A 19,788-nucleotide genomic window follows, 5' to 3' on the forward strand; every position below is an offset into this window, starting at 1 on the left:
AGAGACCCTTGCCCAAAGAGCTCAGGTTCCCGGTGAGACAGGCCGACATCGCATCGAGTCACCTTGGGTTCTCCCCTACATTGCACACAGGTCACCAGCGCTTTTACTTGCCGAAACTATATAAAACCACTCTAAACAATACGCCTCCAGCTGTGACCGATGTCAGCGCCTCAAGTCTGCGCCACTCGTCCTGCAGGTCATCTTCAACCAGTAAAGCCACCATCGGTGACTTTTGAAAAAGTTGGTATCGTCTGCTTGGCCCATTTCCTAAGTCTTAAAAAGGACGAAACTGGATTGTAGTCTGTGTGGATTATTTGACAGGCTATGTGGAGGCTGCTGCGCTTGCATCCGCCAAGGCAAGTGATGTATCGTCGTCTATGCTGCACTCGATTGTTCTTCGTCATGGGGCTCTCCGCGTTATCATCAGCGACTGCGGATGATTGTTTACTGCTGACATCTAGAAGTACTTCCGGCTGTGCTGCTCCAACTACCGTCCCTCCACGCCCTTTCAACTACAGACCAACGGTCTGACTGAGCACACAAACTGCCTCCTCACCAACCATCCTTATATGTCCATCCATGTATGTCGCATCGGACCACCGGAACTGGGACACCTTGTTGCCACTCGGGACATACGCGTATAACACTGAGAGGCATGAAATCACCCGGTATTCCCTGTTCTGTATATATGAACGTCAGGATGCCCCGCACGTTTTTAGTTACCATGTTCCCCTTCTCTCCTCACGACGACCCTTCTGTCTATCAGATGGTATGTCGTGCAAAGGAAGCTGGGCGCTTGGCCCACTTGCGCACAATGTCTTCACAGCTCCGCTCCAAAGAACGCTATGGCAAGCGCTACGTTGAGGCCATATATGCGCCTTGGAGGTTTCGTGTGGCTTTGGGCACCGTTACGCAAAAGAAGCTTATACCAGTTTTTGTTTAAGTACACTGGCCCCTTCGTCGTGGTCACTAGGTTAAACGACGTGAACGATGTGATCGCCAGTGTTACCGCCCACAATCCCCACTCCAGTACCACCCAAGTAGCCCATGTGACTCGTGTTAAGCGTTGTATTCGTCGTCCAAACTGACTTGCTCGAGGACGAGCCGCAAAGGGGGAAATTGTCAGGCACTGCGCAGCGACTGATGTTAACGAAGTGAAAGTGACTGTAGTTAGATGAGGAGGTTGACAAGGTGTGAAGGACGTTGGCTTGGCTACCTGTTCTGCCTCGAGTTCATCCCCTATAATCTGTGAAGAAACCCATCTTGTCCGTAACAATATATATTTGATTTGCGTTGCAACTAATATGAGACTTTGAGACGTGCATTCGCAACCTGTCCTTCACTTATCATTGTAGCAGCAGTGATGGAAGCACAACACTTGAACAAACCGCTTGGAGCAGCACATGGCCACTACAGCCCAAGGACCCGGAACCTTTGTTCGCGCAACAACATGGTGTTGTTACGAAACTGGGGCCGCGGATAGCCACCATCCGGACCGCGTTTGCCAACAATCATTCATGACAAGAGAGCGAGGCAAAGGGAAGGTATGAAATACAGCTAAAAAAGCTAAAAAAACAATAGTCGTTTCTGTGTTCGCACTTGTCCTACGCCAGGCACACCCGGTGTGTATTTGCTGCGAATCATTTCCTGTGCGATACGGGAGACTGTACCATTATGGACATCGTACGGAAGAGGGAGGGGCGGGATGGTATTGTTTTTCGACGCTGCTATGTTTGCATTACACACAAACGAACGTGTGTGCATGTTACGAGTAAACACTCTTCGCCTGGTAACAAGGCAGACGAGCGGCGGTGGCACTTATCTTGGATAAACACTGCTCGCCCCACACGTGAACTATCCTAACTGGAAGTCTCTAGGTTGAACACGTGTGGGCATATTATTCCGTATTCGTTTTTTTGCCGGTGAGAACACAGCCAGTCATCACAATATCCGCCCTGTGCGAGCGAGCCGCGGCAACCGTGTGGACCCGCCGCGAGCCGGTTCGAGCCGGCCATGCCGCTCACCAGCAGCGTTGTTCGCCGTTTGCTGCGGAACCGGCCGACAGCGCCGATTTCTTTTGTTGAATGCCGGTGTCGTAAACATTACGCACCTCTTCTCTGCAAATACCCGCATGGTCCAACCCTGCACTTAGAACGTAAACAGCTCTTCAAAACTACTTACAAGGAAACGACACAAGTATATTTTTGCTTCTGGTCGGAGCCTTCAATCACGTCAATTACAGTGTCCGTTTCTGAATGTATGAAATTGTTTTTCTTTGTATTACTAGGGCTGGTTTTCCAAAATCATGCGATCTAATTAATGTGCACTCATCCTATCACAAAAAATTGCTTGCTGGTCATGCTATATATGAGAACATATTAAGAGATGGTAAGAGCGCGCGGATGCCGTTTGAGGCGGTGATGTGGTGATCGCCTAGACTTGGTGTGTGTGCGATATACTTTGATTTAATTTTACTTCTGTCATGTTGCAGTGTTCCCAGTTCGAGCAAGATTATGAATAGTTTCAAAAGATGGCTGCATTTGCGTCTTGAAAACGTGAAGCGGAATGCTGCCTTTTCTGGCACGTTGACGGATAGCCGTTAATTAGAACGAAAGTTCACAATAAATAAATCAATCAATTAATCAATCTTTATTTTTAAAGCACGCAGGGCCTTCGTACTGCGTCAAAAATAAGCAAAATGCAGAGAAAAAGTTTACACACATAGACAGAGGACAAGACAAGAACTACATAGAACAAAAGGAGGAATTTACATTTAGAGGAGTCTCGCAGCGAACTAAAGCAATGGGGAGCTTGTTTTGATGGAAAAAAACTCAGAAGAGAAAAAGAGCAAGTTTTTGACTATGATAACAAGAAATATACAAACAATCATCAATCATTTCAAATGTCAACAAAGGAGAAGTCCCCAAGTATACAGGCTAGATATCTGTCAAAAACTATCATTGAAAGCAGCATAAACAATCAGATATGAATAAACTTGTAATAACGAATCTTGTTCGCCACCACCAACGCATTGCACACGAAAACTGCCCGACGGTCTAAGCCAGGGTTGCATTGCGTTACCGTGCCGACGAAGACAAACGATAAAATACAACAATCAAACAAAGAAAAATAAATGTAACCGGAAATGGAGAAGAAAGCAATAACATAGGGTTATCCTACACAAAACAAAATTAATCGAACCACTAAATGTGACATTGACAGAAAGGTATAAGGATTAGTGTAACAACACTCTTTCAGTCATTCTTTCAAAGTTCTTTTTGAGATGGTGTTGATAAAGATCTCATCCGGCAACTTAATAAAAAATATCTGAAACATGCACCTCGCCTGGCCGTGCCGTATCTTGTAGTTGAGCGAGGAACCACATAACGCGAATTTCTTCTAAGTTTTCTCGTGGTGGTATTTTCAAGTTTTTAATGTGAAATTCCAGAATTGCTTCACACCCCGCCGGGGTGGCGCTGTGGTTAGGGGGCTAGACGACTGTGCTCAAGGATGCGGGATCGAAACCTGGCCTCGGCGGTCGCCTTTCAGTGGAGGCGAAAAGCTAAGCGCCCGTGTGCTGTGCGATGCCAGTGCACGTTAAAGAGCCCCAACTGATCTAAATTTCTGGAGCCCTTCACTACGGCGTCTCTCATAGCCTGAGTCGCTTTAGGACGTTAAACCTCATAAACCAAACCAAACTGAAAATGCTTTAAAACGACAGTTCCGATGAAAAAGGATTGTGAATTTGGACGACGAAGTTCACAGACGCTATTTGCAGTTTTACTGTTGAGGTATTTAGGCAACATATTTTAGAATATTTTTCATAGTGCAGTTGACCCTGCTTCTCCAATGATTCGTATAAGAGCCGGAGGCAACTATGCCGTATTCCAACACACTCTAACCCAAAGAGTGGACAATCATTTTCTTTACAGACAGGGGAACAGTACTCTTAAACAACAACCGTGTTAAACAACAACTAGGCTATTGATTTCGGTTTTTGAACAAATAATCGAAACTTGAAAATGACAAGATAGGTCACTATCGAAAAATACGCCAAGATATTTAACACAATCTATATACGAAATAGGCGCACATTTTTGTGTATCACAGTCCGACTTATGCAAGTAGAGAGGCAAGTTAGTTACTGTAGTTTTTAGTGGAGACCGAAAGCAGACAAATTGTAAGTGTTTTCATTTTTCTTTTCATTGACATTTGCTAACAATCCAGGTCTGCATTATTAGCAAACCAAAGTACTGCATTGTTCATGTCATTTTGCAACATTTCAGTGGCCATCTTGTAAGAAACATGTTGTATCACTGCCACAGTATCGTCGCCTCGAACATTCGAAATTTTTCAAATGAAACTAATTAAAGAAGACATTAAATAACTTAGGCGATACGATTGACCCCTGAGGATGATCCGCACTCAGAGACAACTTTGAACTGATAACACCTTAATGATCTGTAGGGACTACTTGAACACAATTGCTCAAATAATTTCCAGAATGTTGTAAAAAGGCCCACGGAATCCCAAATATACAGCTTGCTTAATAAGATGTGATGGTTCAGCGTGTCAGTCACTGTCGATATATCTAAGGAAAGTGCATACGCGAAAAGATCCTGGTCGAAGATCGTGTATCATTCATCTGAAAATTCCTCAAGCAGTGCAACTGTACCACAACCAGAAACAAAGCCAAACTGGCAATCAATCAGGCTCGAACATTTCTTCAGAAAAGAAGATATAGGGCAGAAAATGAACTGTTTAAAAGCCATAAGTACTGGGAAGATATGTATTGGTGCGTAGTTTCAATTTTATGTTTCTTCCATGATTTATGTTAAGGCAGAACAACTGCAGAGAGGTTTAGTCGCCCCCGAGAAACCCATTGACTATATGACGGATAATAATTCCTTCTCACGAAGCGTAATGAAATTACAGCATGTCCGGGGGGCTTGTTATGACGGAAGCTGCGAAGAATTTCTTCCAGTTCAAACCTCGAAAATCTCGGCAGAAAAGCTGACGTGAATATGAATTGAGTTAACTCTAACCTAGTGTTTGTGGAAGGAGGAATGGTTCTCGAAATGCTCTTGCCAAGTGATCGTTTAAGGCATCTGCCACAGCTTTGGGAGGCTGTGGAAGAGAGTCTGAAAACGACCGTTTACTGGAGCATGATTTACTAAACAGCATGCTTTGGTTGCATTATTTGATAACTGTTGGTGGTTATGAGAAAAGTAGTCGCGTCTGGCGCCACGCAGAAGAGCAATAACTTTATTTCGTGCCGTCTTTTATTATTCTAATCTCAGTGCTTGGTTACTCGAATTCCTTTTGCAACGTTTACACAAGGTACCTCTATAAAAATTGCAGTAAGAATATTATTACTCATCCAGAAGTAATTGCTTCTCATCTGTTTAGGTACCAACCGAGTGCGAAGTGCTTAATTTTTTTTTTTCAATTTCATACAAAACCTTTCATACACTTTGGCCGACAATTCTCCACTAGTGAAGGGGGTTGTTAAGCGTGTCGAGCTGTGATTGATCTGCTATAGAAACAAGGCATTTGCGCTTGCTAATTGCAAGTCCAACTTGTGCGTTCGAGACGCATGTGGTAGTAACAGATGGCATGATACAAGTAGTGGTCGACCAACCTCTTGTAACATATAGGACATAACTTAACGAACAGTTTTGAGCTCTGAACAAAAATGCATTATTAACTAATTCCACTTACGTAGGAATTGTACATTCCACCAATTGTACATTCCAAACCATAAGCAGACAGCGTGGATGCTTTTTGAGGGCACAAAATGTTGATATTAAGGTTCCCGATCAAACAAGATTGGTTCAATAAGCTCCAGTGCCGCAAAATTACCTTAAGCTCTACAACAAACCTTGAATGGCCTCACGAGGGCGGCCGACAGAGTGAGAATGGATACACAGAAAAAGGCCGCTTACAACTAACCACAAGACATTCCGCATGCCCAAAGGAAGGAGCATAGAGAAATGAGCAGCGCAATAGCTTGGTATTACTTTTCGCGGGTCAAAGTTTGTCGTAATGGGCGTCTCGCTAAATCGATCTCATTCAGGCTTAGCACAGCATACAAACGAAAGCCTTTGGGAAATTTTGGTTTCGGCTGTACTTTGAGGCTCTTGGGTCCTATCCAAAATGCACTCTTACCAACTAGATTAATATGGTCTATCTTACTCTTTAAGCGGTAGCAGAGAAGGGCAAGGGTGTTAGCAAATGAAATGACTTAAAAATATTGTTGCCTTCGCACATTGCAATCAACTGGTTCATTAGGATGGCGATAAATAAATAGACGCAAATAACAATGACAATTTCGGGCGCAGATGTTGGCGGTGAATAAAGCCACTGATTCCAGATATATGCGGCGCCTGTGCCAGTACTTAATATCTAACGAGGATGGGCTCGGGGGGCGTAAAGAGCTTCCCGTAAAGAGCTGCCCAGTACTATGTTCAAAATACGACAATATAATGTGTACTTTTGTCGTAACAATCAACTTTTCGGTTGCTGTAGAGAGCATTTTAGTAGTTCTGTAGTTTTCGCCGCACTACGTATGGTAGTCTGTAGTTTTGCTGCACTGATCCGTGTTATGTACCAAACATTCTGTTGTTTCTATAGATATCTCGCCAGCCACATTAGGTCACGTTGGGTGGCTCAATCATCTTGTCTAGCGTTCCTGCCATCTGCAATCCCACACTTGAACGCGCGTCAAGGAATGCCACGCGACAGGAGCGATGGTGTACCGTCCAAACGCATACTTGTCGGAGAAAGTGTGACAGATACTGTGCCTTTCCTTTCCTGTAAGCCAATTATAAATACATGTAGCACTGCAACGAACGCCGATAAAAGGCTTGGCAGCGGAATCTCAAGGCGCCAGCACCACTTACCTAGGCTATTCTGGTTGGTTGGTTGGTTTGTGGGGTTTAACGTCCCAAAGCAACTCAGGCTATGAGAGACGCCGTAGTGGAGGACTCCGGAAATTTCGACCACCTGGGGTTCTTTAACGTGCACTGACATCGCACAGCACACGGGCGCCTTGCTTTTCGCCTCCATCGAAAAGTGGCCGCCGAGGCCGGGATTCGATCCCGCATCCTTGGGAACAGTAGTCGAGCGCCGTAACCACTGCGCCACCCCGGCGGGGTCTAGGCTATTCTAGAGCATTGTACCTAGGCTAAAGTGAGCTAGCTGGCTCACTTTAGCGGTGGCGCGTGCCTAGCAGTTCGGCTGCAAGCCGACAGATGGCACCGATGGAAGCGGACCTAGGTACCGCCGCGGCGAACATAATCTGGACGCTCCCGCCGGCGCAGTGTCAACACCTGAGTATATTCTTGCACTGTGTATTAGGTTCACGGTCAAAATTGTGCATAAATTTTGTTGGCAGCAGAAGAATTTCTACAACTCTTTTCGACTGGGTCAGAAGTGCGCCTAATATTTCCTTCCTTTCTCGAAACGCTCTATGCCAAAGCGTGAGCAGGCACAGGGTGAGCATGGGCAGCTCTTTTTGGCGGCCTCCGCCATGAAACCGGTGCCACTGACGGCCAGGACAGCGCAAGCGAAACACAACCACGCGCTCGCAGCTTCCCAGGTCGCCGACGCATGAGGAAAAAACAGCGCGCTCTCGATCGCTCGCCGGAAAGGAAACATTTCCTTCCTCGTATACGAGAGGAACACTGCTACGATGCGAGCCGCACGGACCGGAAGCTGCCCCCACGGCCACGCTCTCTTTTCTCTTTTGTGCCCGACAACGCCGTTAAATATTCAACAGCGCGCTACCAGTGAACACAAACAAACAACAACAAGACAAAGAATAACGTGCGTGCCAATATTAATGCAGCTATTTGAAAAAGAAACAATGCCCCTGCGACCTCCGTCCACCAGCGTCCCAAAAATGGTTGGCCTGCTCTAAATGCGTCCGGTCTTCATGTATGTGCCCGGATGGTGGATCTATGCAGTCGCGCCTCTCCAGACTATACGAAGAAAGACAGGCTGGAGCTCAGTGACCGCCAGTGGAAGGGAGAACTGCTCAGAACTTCTGACTGGCGTTGCAGGAAAACCGCGCTAACCCGGGTCGACTACGTAGAACGTCGTGCTACCGGATGGCGGAGCTTTCAGCGGCCTCGTAGTGCTGCAATGAACGGCGTTGCTTAGTTTACGGGGGCGTTGAGGGGCTATTCCTTGTGCTATTTATATACGCATATCCTGGCTGGTACAGCCTCTCAAAGTGTGCCTATCTTCGACAGGCCTCACTTTTTTTTTGCTAGGACTTCAGGATTCATAGTTTTTCTCTTCGCGGGAATAGTTCTGGTTTTGTCTGCAACAAGTACGGATTTTGAAAGCCGGAATGATGCGCCAAGAATGCATTCGTACAGACTATGGCAGGAGACAGAATACCGCCACTCGTATCTTGTTCACTACTTTATCCGTGATCTCGACAGAGCTGAGCCTATTAAAGGTTCACTAAGCGCTCTGCGAAAACATTGTTTCCGCTTCTATTTTGTTTTGCGCGTTTTCGTGAATGAATATTCTTAATTGCAGACAATGTAGTCGTAAAATAACGCCGCAGCAATAAAACTACGGCCCACACTCTGACTGGTTACACTTGACTGGTTACACTTGACTGGTTACACTTGACTGGTTAAACTTGACTGGTTAAACTTGACCGGTTAAACTTGACTGGTTAAACTTGGCTAAACATGACTGGTTAAACTTGGTTTGCTTAAGTGAAGACGTGCAGTGGTTAGCTAAGAACTTGCAGTCAGCACCTGTCCCGTTCGTCTTTCTGTGTGGTTCGTCAAACATTTAGCGCTGTATTTCGTTTGGTTAAACACAACGCACACTCTGATCTTGCCAGACAAAACTTCGTCACTCTGCGGTGGCCACTGAAAAATCATCTAATCTGTAAAGACACACAAAGTCGTGTTTATTTGTTAGTAGTGGTGTTTTCGGATACGATGCAATTGCTTTTTTATTAAAAGTGCTACATATTTATGGTCCAGAAAGCTAGTGCTCGAAACAACAAACCCGATGACTTCCGAGCTATGTTCACAAGTTCACTTTGCGTATTAATCCCCCGACGGCACGACGGCAAGCCGCAGCTCGATTGCCTCAAACGAACGCCGCGCAATGACTCCTCCTACTACTCTCTGCGGTAATGAAAAAAAAGTAGGGACATTTTATCTGATTATAACCGCAAAATCTGCCGCACTGGACAATAATTCAAAGTTGATAAGAATGCCTAAACCGTGTAAATTGGATTGTCTCAATTAACAGACGCCCAAAAATTATCTTTCCTAAATTTTAAAACTCACTAGCACCACCTCGATCATTTCTTATAAAAATGCACATTGAATTTCAATTTCCCGCTTATTTAATACTTGCGCAATCTATAGAAGTTCAAAAACTACTCATATTATTGTGCTCTTTCGTTAAAAGGACAGAACACCGGAATTGAGGCGTCAAATTCTTTTCCGCACTATAGGAACATTGTTGTCTAAAGTGTTCAGTTTCATAGCAATTTTGGTAGAAGTACTGTAGAAAATCTTTGTCGAGTATTTTTTGATCAGTGCATTCATCCGTTATGTTGTCCGATGCTAAAAACCATGAGCAGTGACCGTGCACGAAGAAACCTGGTGGTCGACAAAGAAAGCGGACCGAAAATATATGTACATTTCACCCACCAGACACTAATTAGACATATTTAGTGTAGAGTACCATTCATTTCGGTTTCCACATTCAGGGTTGTTACGGCACAATAACGTACTCATTGGCGAAGGGTTTAGTGGGGTCTATCGTCAATCCATCCAAAACATTGAAAGCATTGTGGGCCATCTAGTGACAAAAACTGAAAGCATATCATTTACGATGCGAAGAGAGTGGTGGCTTCAATTAAGGGCGCATTGGTCAGAGGGCAAAAAAAGAAAAAAAAAACACAGCGTGCATTTATGAAAATCAGTGATACATTGCCAAGATATGCTCACGTGGGGTACTACGGTTATAGTAACAGCGTTTCTCCGCAAGCTGTCGCCTCAGTGGTTTTAATGCGGTTTTGAATAGCAATTAAACTTCTAAAGCCTCCTTTCTTTGATAGTGAAGTTCTCGATCTGATCTTTATGAGGCATGATCTTGTCATTTCTACCTTGCCGCTTCGTAACAATATCACAACATATTTCGGTCACTTCTCTGTCCCTTTAGGAAACGCTCTTTCTTATATAAGTTATTAGGAATCGGATTGCCTGGACGTCCAATCACTCATCTATATTAGAACAGCGAGAAGCCATCTGTCCACAAATGCTTTTAACTTCTGTTCATTTAGATTTTTTAGCAAATCCTGCACAGCTAATTCTTATGGAACCCTAAATAAAATTCATTTCATTTGTATTGAATTCAAAATGTTGAAAAAGTACTCGCGAATCAGTTATTGAAGGTATGAAACACTGCTGTAAAGTGGGAAAATAATTCCAAGCAGTCAGAAGTCTGCATCGGCATTACACTCAAAAGTATAATGCATCAGCATTATACCCAAAGAGAGGGTCAGAGCAGAGCAGTACTTTACAGTTGAACGTCTCGGTTTGTGAAAGTCACAGTTTTCTTACGTGGCACCTGTATTGATTTAGAAATCTTTAATCATCGACAACTCTCCACTATATCAACGTAGTATCAACATGAGCAGTATATGTATGATTACGGTGTTTAATGCTGGCGAATGTTTGAGCCTGTTTGTATAGTTTGGCGTCTTCACGACATTGTCACATTGCTCTTTGCAATCTTTGACAGAGTATGCTTGTTCTCGCAATTGGCGCTTCCAAAAATGAACCTTTTAACGTTTCATCGAAATTTACGCGTCCGTTTTCGGCTTCGTAAATGCATAATGTCGTATCAGCTCGTTGCGTATAAGTGACATTTCACAAAGCTTAGAAAGGCGTGAAGGAAAATTGTGTATTTTCTAATAAGAATGTGCATAAGGTTTGGCATTAACGATGTTTAAGCAGCAGCATATATTGATGTTGTCTAATTAATTTTCAAATTTAACGCGCTGGTTATTTGTAAAGCGAACGTAATAGAAATCGTCATATAGGAGATCAATTTGTTCCAGTTAAGTTCTGCGGCAACAAATCAATGGCTTCTTAATTTAAACACAATAGCCGTTTTTGTGAAGGACTCCAGTTTTAGTGAGAAGTGATGACATTGAGTGAATAGAATAACAGCACCTAAAAATGGTTGTCACTTGAGTAGGCAATTTATGGGCTGCCGTGAAATTCATTCCAGAACGGCTACACTGGCTGCACCATGAAATCACTGTACGTGACGCTGTGCGCGACGTTTCTTGGAAAAGGGGAAACACAGGTGTTCGGACTCATCTACTTCGAGAAAGTACTTTGAAAGTGACGTCTAGCGGAGCAATAGGGGACCTGTGTATGACCATCTTTGCCCCAATACGCCGCTTTTAATAAATGCGGAGGTCGCGCAACTAATGCGATACTGTTTGCGAATGCAAGGACATACCTTCCATTGGCACTATATTGAGCTAGCCGTGTTTGGAAACATGTGCGAAATATCTCGTTGATACGGCCAATGCACTCCAGTACATTTCTGAACACTACGGCTCAAAAAGCAAAGAAAAAAAAACATTTCGGGGGTTTTTAAGGTACGCCAAACAGAGCATACGCATAGGGCGTTGCTTTATGGTAGGGAAAAAGAAGGAAGATCAGTTTCTCAACAAGGCAAGCAAATATTAAAAGCGTTCTGAAAAACATTCGGCCTCAGCCGCTTGGCGCCAGCGTTCTGGCAAGATGCCTTATCCCCGTACGAGATGAAGATAGCATCGCTCGTTTAACTTCCAGTCCTTAAACTAGCAAAGTACTGTTAAAAAAGGCACGTACTTGCCGCGTTTAAAGCCGTTAAGCAGCCCCTTGGCTAACAGAGGTGCCATTGCACACAACTCCTGCCTAATAACCAGGAACGCTGACTGGGGCGTGAGCGCGGGTGTGTGAGGAAGTACACCGCGCCAATTAGTCGTTCTAAATAAGGCGCTGTGGCTGTAGTACCCCTTCGCCAACGTAGGCTCGCTTCTGAAATACGTGGCTGCACCAGGATCCTGCCGTTTTTGGAGTTGTGTGGGAAATAAAAAGAGAATGGAACTGCCTGTCTGCAAACGCTTACTTAGACACTTGGCACTGTTGCACGATTCCCATGTGCTCGTATGGACTCACTTCTTTCTTGTGGAAGAAATTAGTGCACTGAAACAGCGACGGGCACAAGGCTTTCGGCCTCGTGTTCAGCGTAAAGCATAAACAACTAGACAATCATACGTACTAACCATTATGTTGTAGTCAAATAACAGAGCCACTTATTTTCAGCAGGACCTGGGACGTGCTTGATGCGACCTTGTTTCGCTTCGAGTTTCACGCGCGAAGCATTCATAGGCATTGAAAACAAAATTTACATTAACCCGTACATTTCGTTAAGTTTGACGCTGTAAATATTCATTTCTGTAACGGTAGGCGCGTTAAAATTATCTGTTGCTTCAACATTTTTTAATGGCGAAACTTGTAATTCGAACCAATTTCAGGCTATCTGAAACTAACTGAAATGAAGCCACTATCTACTAGAAGCAACTTTTAGGCGCATATTACTTTTTTAGTAGTAGGAGAGGGGGCAGTTTTAGGTCAGACAGCTTTACTAAGCAGCTTTTCCGGAGCGACATCACCATTGTCTTGGAGCATTGGTACCGGGAACACCGTTGGTCGTCTCCAACGCAATGACGATCGTTCGTTTGGGAAGAGAGTACTAAAAGTCAGGCCCTCCTTATTCTTTACTGTTCTGTAAAATGCCCACACAGCTAACTCCAGGCGTTCCTGTAGAGTTCTCGTTATTTCGCTGTCCAGTATACCGAAAAAAAAAAAAAAACTCTGGGCTCTGTTATTTTATTACGCTCTGCAGTTTATGCTTCGGGACTTTTTCTGTGTATTTATGTATAGTAAGAGACAAGGCTCTTGAAAGCAGCGAAATGTCTGATCACTTGTAGTGCGTCGTCAAGGTAGTCCGAGGATCGAGCGGCTCGGCAGACATGTCTCGTGAACCGAGAGTGATCATGTTTCTCTTCCTCGGCGGAGTCCCAGAAGTGACCTGTGCCTACTATATGCGTGACCAAGCACTGAAATTTATTTATTTTTATTACACTGGCCCAGAACTGCGCGCTTTCTTTCTCTGGAGCGCATTTTACTGTAGCTCGGGTGTCACCTATCACAGAGGGCACGTCGTGTTAATTCGCGTTTACTGATTTATCTATTGACACAGAAAGCGAGCCAAAATTTCCGATCAATAAGGATCGGATTTGAGCTAAATGCGAAGCAGGTAACGAATATTGTGTGACAAACACTTCGGCGAACTTGATAAATACCCGGGATAAGCCACAGTCACATCAAAACATGTTTCTAATCATTCGTAAATATCGAAATAAACGGTGTTGGCCCAGAGTAAACTCCAGAAACTGCCTGCACGTTGAAGCCCTGACACATTTTGGAACTAGCGAATGTTGTTCAGTATGCCATGTTGTTCTAGTGCTATTCAGCTTCACAAAATCTGGAGCAGATGTACTCAGATTTTTTTGTTTCTGAAAGATACTTGAAGCAGCATTAAGCGGCTAATTTTTCATTGTTTCGAGAGTTTGAGAACTGTTTTCTAGCATTAAAGTAGTGAATAAGCCTTCCATTGTATAATTTCGGTAAATGAAGTGCACAGATTTTCTTTGAATACGCTCTAATTGCACGACACATAGCTGTAAAAATATGTGGGTTCTATATCGCTGCTGCATGTTCACGCTTCGACATTATGCATTAAGGCTGCGACCCCCTGACTAATCAGTGCATGCTTCAGTTTTATTTTAATTATCGATAGCTGCTTTAAAGCCGATAAATCGCTTCAAAATATGCGTAGAGCAGGCGAGTTTATTAGAGAGCGTTATTCCTAGATACATGTGCTTTTTGAATTATACAGTAGGGCTTTAAAGCCACTGGGCATGTTTTTTGTGTGTGATTTGCATGAGTATACCGCTTTCCTCTCGTTTAATTCCATCCCCAACATACACGACAGACAGTGTTGTTAAGATGCTTTACTGCACACTAATATGGTAATTTTCAGACGCTGTTTCTAAAACAAAACGCAGTCTACGATGGTTAATAGTTGGCTTTTAATACAACCTGATCAGGGCTAAGGAAAAACGTGATGTTCAGTTTTCTGCTACTGGATTACAAGTAACTGTAGCTCAAGTTCTTCCAGTTAACGGCTGGCACATTGAAGTCATGCAGTGATTGAATTCTTCCCGAGAGATGGTCATAGAATTTAAACAAGAACAAATCATGTGAGTTAGGAGGCCGGCTCAAGGCAAACTGAAAAAAAAGCAAACACAAATCGACAATTTCAATAAGCTTGTTCACCAATGTCGACAGCGACAACAGCATCATTACCACATCTGGTAATGATGGGGACTTGGCTACGGTGAGATCTTTTGTCAAATATATCTATTTTATAACCTGTAATACTCCGACTATGTTTCGGTTAGAACACAGGTGCGACCGTGCAGCAACAATAGGAAAGTTATAATCTTATCCATTTTATTTGCTACACTTAATGCCTTACAGGAAGGATCAAATCGACTTGGTGTGATTTTAATTGGTACCTTCGCGGCTGCGAACTTCCCATCTTTGTCACTTAAAGCCTGTATTGCGCTACCTCAAGCAAAGGAAACAACTGCTGCTGATTTATCTGAAGCTTATCATTGAAAATTTACACTTTTGTACTATCAATGTTATCTGTTCTTGCACTTTCCCAGATCAACTCAGGTCTCCAACCCACACTTGCTATCAATTCACCCATGCTGATCATCGCAGGCAGGGTGGAATGTGTAACCCTGCACGTGTTCGCTGATAATGCTAATCTATGCCAAGGCCAGCCGTTCCGTTCATTCTGCACGCGTCTTGGCTGTTTCCGGCCTGGTTATTTTGTTTATCTTAATCTGACTCCCAAACTCAAGGTTGTGCGACTGGTCGGGCGTTGCGATACCGCAGCTACGCCGGTATCAGTAGCCAGTCAGCCACCTTAAGGGAGCAATGAAGCGATGACTGTTGTTACCAATTTCCTGACGTAATACAATAGTATGCCCGTTTAAAACATCGTTAAAAATAACCTGAATAGCTGGTTGGTTGGTTTGTGGGGTTTAACGTCCCAAAGCGACTCAGTAACCTGAATAGCTAGTCATCACCTTAAAGTTTTATATTCTAGTGCATATATTTAGTTGAATTCTTCAAGAAGGTGGATTAAATACCTGCTAAATGTGCAAGTGTTTACTCCTTAGCATCCAGAGCGAAACCCGTTTAATAACAGTTTAAGGGGAGCTCAGTTTAACAAGACACACGAGGAAGGCGACACACAGACACACACGGGCGATGTGTGTGTCCCGTGTGTGTGTTTCCTTTGTAGTATACTAATATGGAATACCAGCTAGCCCGTGACATCGCTCCTGTTTAATAACATTCGATCATCACAAGTAAGAACGAATCTGCTTCAACTTTGACGTTCCCTGGAAATCTGTTCTGTTTCTATGTGTAGTCGCACGTCTGTGCTCAGGTGAATGACTCTTGTGATTAACTGCACGCTTAGTTGATCTTGTTAGATTCAACCTCTCATTACGGCTTCGCTTATTGCTTTTCCTCGTAGTCCGTCATGTCTCTGTATTTTCCTTCAAAGGGAGTCTTTCCAAATGGCGTTGTAATTCTTGAAACGCTGCATCCTTTGTTAAGAACAGGAAAGGGAAAGGACCAGAACGGCTAATCCATAAAGCTACTAAAGCGCCTGGCGCCATCTGCCGAAGCTGACTGCATCTCCTGTCTACGCAAGCAGCAGCCAGCTACACTCGCGCAGAGAGAGCAGCAGGTGGCAGGAATGAAAGATTAGTTCTAGAGTTGCGCGAATGTTTTCTCTGCGCCACTTGCAAAGCTATTCGTGGAACCACAATCTAATTCTAACTTCAAATGCTCTCTCACGGATACAGCGCCGGTACTTCGCATGTGGGTAATTCTCTGGGGCGACATGTGTAGGTGCTTCATCATGTTGCTGGCGTCCTGGTACTGGTGCTGCCACTAGCGGCAGGTGGTACGCGGCTGCGGTAACAGTGATCAAATGGACTCTAAGATAGCGTACACTGTGTTAACCACAACCAGATCACTGAAAGCATAATTGTGCATTTGCAAGATTAAGCAGTGGCGACGACGTCGGCGAAACGCACCGCAATAGCTGACGCCGCCTCGACTGTAGTAGAAATTGACAAAATATATGCTTTGAATAGAACATTCGACACAGTGTTTGTGTTCCGAAAAATGCTACAGTTTCGCTTTAGTGAGTATGAATTTAAACAAGACAAACCTGTTGCTTCTTATCTATTATCCAAATTGTCGGTTAAGAAAGTTAAAGTAAGCAAAGTATCAACCATTTTCGCCGATGCTCTAATCCTGGCTTCTGCCGTGCAAAGAAGCGGCTTTCCCACAAAGGTATGAACATAATTATGGGCCATCGCGTAGTCCTGCTCCGTACGGGAGCCTATACGTGACCTATATTGACGAACACACGCATTGCCAAGTAGTTAACTCCCCCTTCGAACGCATTCATACACTCTTACACCGCACTGTCAGACGCGATCAACACTATTTGGAGCTCTTATTTATTTAATTAGTTATATATTTAGAAGTGGAAGCAAGTGCCTAGTAAACAAAACTAGGCAAGTACCTATTTCTCCTGAAGAACGACAAACGTGCTACGAGTTCTAAACATAACCTCACGCCCCTTACAACTCGTCGATCAAGACATCATCATGCACAATCTTTAACCCTGTACCTAGCGAGTATTGATGCATTTAAGCATTCGTTTTACCCACGTGCTATTGAGGAATTGAACAAGCTGCCTTCTGATGTGATTTTGCCCATTGATTCTATTGACAAATTTTGGCGTCTTACCCACAGTTATGTTCAGTAGCTGTATATATTTTCTCTCAAAATGCTGAACATGTCTTATTCTAATTATGTTTCGTATTTCTGTTGCGGTTAAACAAGGTTCCACGATACTGTATTTATACGCCCCTCTTGCTACAGCCCACTGAGAGTCTGCAGTATTTGATAAATAAATTAAAAAGTAAACAAATTAATAAATGTTAACGCGGCTGCTCTCGTTTGGGCAGTGTTATCAGGTCTATTTCGAGCATCCCACAACGTCAAGATTGAACTTGACGTAACGAATAGACTTAAGCGAATAAAACGTACCTTGTTTTACGAATTAAAGGCCACCGCATGTCTGGAAAGAAGTGCCCCATAACGTAATCGATTTCGCTAAAGAAACCTTTCAGGATAAGAAGGTTTCAGGCTGGATTCGAACCCAAGACACACTGTGTTTGATCCAGAGACACCACTGACTAGGGCAAGTAGGGCACTCTTGTACCGCTTTGGAATAAACGAGGGTTTAGATGCATGTTTTGTGGTCTCTCACATCAGTGGTATATTCTGACAGTGTGTACTAATGAGCATATGCATAATTAGAGATAACTGCAGGAAGGTATTGCATGATGATCTAAAGGTGAGCTTAAGCATGTTTTTTTTTTTTTGTTACCACCATCCCTCATTCTCCTCAAAAAGTGGCGATAAAGGCTACACAGTACAAAAGGAAAGACTAATTTCATAAATCTCCTGCGACATTGTCTCAAATATAAACTGTGGTAAAGTCTTTGTTTTTCATTTCATTTATTTTAATTTATGTAATGCCCCGTTAGGTGTATTACATGTACCAGGGGGAGGGGGACGAAATACAAAATCTGTTTCATCCATGATGCGCGGCAACGCTTTGATGGGACATCAAGGGACACGTGATGACAATGATAGTAGATTTGTTTTGAAATGGTAATCTTAACACCTTGAAATTTGGGCTGACTTCACTATCCACAAGACTGCGAAGGGACTCGGTGGAGGAGGCGCTTAGCGTCACCTGTTTCCTGACCACATTTATGACGCCGTTAACAAACGATAACTTCCACGTCCCGTCTGTCGCGCTGTTGTTATGGATCACCGTGCACACCAACTCGCCCAATAACTGGTATTGTCAAACGATAACTGTTTGTGGCTCGACTGAGCACCTCCTGCCACATTTCTGGCCCTGATTATTTGCCGACGTGTGACTCTTGACTGGTCACTCACTGATCTCGCATAAGCAGGGACGAAAATGCTTTGAAAATGCAGAGGTCAACGAAGCGTGTTTCTTGGTTCTGCCGCTGGTTAGGAAGAAGACACTCCCGGTCATAACGTTTTTTTACTTTAGCCTCACCCACTGCGTGCGAAGTACCACCTACGAAGACCGGACATACAGATACCGGCTAAATTAGCGAAGGAGATATATAGTGGCCACACTAAAATGCCACAGTAAAAGTGGCCCATTCAAGTGCTTACGTTTCCTGCTGGCAGGACGTGGCCACTTTTCAGTGTGTGCCCTGTGTGCAGCCTCATCAACCTGCAATGAGCGCTGTCATGGGGGCAAGAGCGAAGCGATAGCTGTCACTTGACGCCGCTGGAGAGCGAAAAGCGGTTTTGAATTAATTATCCGCCTGCAAAAAATATCCACAAAACTTATGTGGGTCACTTAAGCTCCGTATTTAAGTGTATGACGTGAATGCGAGGCTACCAGCCCACATGTAAAGCCCCGCTCTAACCAATCCGTATTAATGTGTACCTGCATGGCATAGACGTAAGATGAATGCAAGGGCCTTGGCAGGCTGATTCTGATATCGCCCTCTAATATTCAAAGGAGAGGCCTGTGTTGGTACCTCCTGCCAAGCGTAACGTCAGGCAACCCTACGTCCAATCAGCGCGCTGCCATGTCAGCTACCAACTACCATGGGCCTAGCCAATGCTCGTGACTTCTCGCTCACAAGCCGACACAGGATTTTCTAGCGAAAGGGATCTTTAATGCTATCGTGTTAAAATAGCGGTCATGTACAGACTCTCCGGCGGACCCATGGACAGCTTTGCGACTGTCGGTCATACGCAAAGGCATCATGGGTTCTTTGCTTGGTGTGTAGTTTTTTTTTTATTTTTTTTTTCTTGAACCAACATGTTTGGTTCATGGCCCCTTTTCCCAAGCATTTCACCCCAGAAGAGCCGAGCACCAGGCCGGGGGAAATCTTGTACCCATTGGAAACCGGTGGGTACCCGGCGGTATTGGGGATCGAACCCCGTACCTCCCGAATGCGAGGCGGATGCTCTACCACAAGGCCACAAGGCACCGAAGCGGTGGCCTTGTGGTAGAGCATCCGCCTCGCATTCGGGAGGTGCCGGGTTCGATCCCTGGTGCCGCCGGTTACCCACCGGTTTTTAAATGGGTACAAGCTTTCCCCCGGCCTGGTGCTCGGCTCTTCTGGGGAGAAAGGCTTGGGAAAAGGGGTCACGGCCCAAATAGTTGCGCCGATGTGGCAGTGATTCGTTCCGCCATCGGACAACAATAAGTCCGCCTTGCGCGGCAACAGCCCATTATGTGGCCCTTTTAGCCCTGTGAGAACTTGACCTTTGCAGGTCATTAGTTGTTCGAAACTATAAGCCCCTAAGGAGCACATCAGGGTTAGCAGAGCCTCTTCCAAACGCACACCCCTGAGAGAGCCGGGCGCCAGGCCGGGGGACGCTTGTACCCATTTTACCGGTGGGTGTCCGGCGGTGGGTTTCGAACTGGCCACCTCCCGCAGTCGAG

The 19,788-nt window shown here is 44.5% G+C and overlaps 1 protein-coding gene across 1 annotated transcript in view; it reads left to right on the forward strand.

Annotated features, from left to right (window-relative positions):
- The window catches only part of LOC146192260 (sialin-like), a 70,098-nt gene that overhangs the window by 34,481 nt on the left and 15,829 nt on the right, over positions 1-19,788 (forward strand). The gene's annotated exons all lie outside the window — the stretch shown is intronic.

The sequence above is a fragment of the Amblyomma maculatum genome, chromosome 4 (genome assembly GCF_055883805.1).
Source record: "Amblyomma maculatum isolate TAMU_Amacu chromosome 4, ASM5588380v1, whole genome shotgun sequence".
Lineage (NCBI taxonomy): Eukaryota > Metazoa > Arthropoda > Arachnida > Ixodida > Ixodidae > Amblyomma > Amblyomma maculatum.